The sequence below is a fragment of the Macrobrachium rosenbergii genome, chromosome 15 (genome assembly GCF_040412425.1).
Source record: "Macrobrachium rosenbergii isolate ZJJX-2024 chromosome 15, ASM4041242v1, whole genome shotgun sequence".
NCBI lineage: Eukaryota > Metazoa > Arthropoda > Malacostraca > Decapoda > Palaemonidae > Macrobrachium > Macrobrachium rosenbergii.
The window spans coordinates 16,691,107-16,693,089 of record NC_089755.1 but is presented as its reverse complement, the minus strand read 5'-3'; positions in this window follow the sequence as shown (position 1 = coordinate 16,693,089).

Here is a 1,983-nt window from a genome sequence, read left to right as displayed (position 1 = left end):
CTCTCACACAAACCACGCAGACGCACAGTTGTTCTCGCATGGCTGAGAAAAAAATCTTCATGATTTTCAGCTAAAACATAAAGTCTTTTGTGAAAAACATTTTTGCTCCGTTATTTTCCAAATCTTTGCCAACGTTTTTATCAGAAGATAGTTTTAGTTAATAAATTTTACATAAAAAAAATATATAAGCAGTGTTTATGCTAAAGTGAATAAAAGTGTTTAACGTCCCGTCTTTGAACTTGGGTCATAATGATTATGTTTCATGCAGAGGAAATTTTTTTCAGTTATGAGAAAAACGTTAAGTACAATCTCCGCAAGTACCCTGTTGCTCGTTTTCTTCAACATCGAGTGCTGATAAAAGTCTCTTTCATGACTGTGAATTTTACCTTAAGTTATCCCCCATTCCAGGATGATGATATATATATATATATATATATATATATATATATATATATATATATATATATATATATATATATATATATATATATATATATATATATACTGTATGCATCTGAAGACGAAATATGACTTGTGAAACTAAGCTTCTAAATACATTTGTTCTCCAGTTGATTTTTTTTTCTAAGTTTCACAGTTCGATGCTGATTTATATCATTAAACGTAGATAGTTATGCCCAATTATCAGAAGAATTTAGAATGAAAGTCATACAGATAAAAAGAGTAATGCTAATAAATTATTTCATCATAAACCAAATTAATGATCCAATTTCACTCCACGGATTTGTAAAAGTGACCCAGTCCGGATCCGGCTGCAATAAGATTCCATTTCCTTCAACGGAGGCTCATTCGTCTGAGCTGTCAGTAACAAAAGCGAGCTGTGGAAACACTTCTCGTCCCTGCCTCTTAGACTTCGTCGCTGGAAAAGTGGTTTTGGAGCTTGCAAGACCTATTCACTGCTTTTTCTGTGCTTTATTTTTCTTGGTTATCAGAAAATAGCTGAGACACGCACATTAATTGATAGTTAGATGATTTATTACCACTGTTAATATTACTGTAATGTATTTCATTCCATCTGTTCACTCACTCACCAACCTAGGCTTTAGGTAGATGTGGCTGAGCATTGCCAGCTCTCCATTGGCTGAGATCAATGTTTCCGATATGGTTGGCATACTCTGATAAAGATAAAAACTGTTTCTGCAGCAACATAGCAAAATGGTGACATATGCAAAGAACCCTCTTACTTTGTTATTATGATCATAAATATGTCGATTTATATCGATAATATAACAATAGAAGCACGTGAAAGACGAGCTTGCAGCAGTCAGTCTGCGCAAATCAAACAAACGAACGATGGTGTGTTCAGTAAATATGTTTTATCCCAGTGTAAGTAGATATAAACACAAATGGCAGTCAGAGTGCAAATAAAAGGCATTTTTATTATTTCTTGCAAGGAAATTACATTAGTAGGAACATAGTCGAAATGGCATGTAAAATTGTTGTCTGTGAAGCTGTCTGGGGTAGATGAAAGAACAGCCACTGAAACGTTGGTTGGAAGGGTTGGGGAGGGATATTTTAGTTAATGCATGGTTATGGGGTTATGGTGCTGCGGTTTCTTTTAAGAATACTTGGCATATTTTTATAACTTTTCCTTGAGGATACAAATCGTTTTAATAGGTCAGTAATTGGACATTTTCAGGAGTATTGTTTCAAATAAAATACCGAGTAAAAATTCGAGATTTTATTGAGTTCCCGTCGCCCTTTGTGGGCTGATAACGTATGTACGGCATAAAAGGCTACCCTAGACTTTTTATAGCATTGGAACGATACTTAGATAAATGAGAAGAAAGTAATTTTGACTGACATGAAATGAAAGTGTGCTTAAAACAAGGCCAGTAAAATCAAATATCTGGCACACAAATATATAGGCCTGTAAAGTCAATGCTTCGTGTTCTAGCAGTCAACATCTTAAAGATTATTTTTCCATTTTATGGACGTGGATATAACTAGCATGATAATACAGTT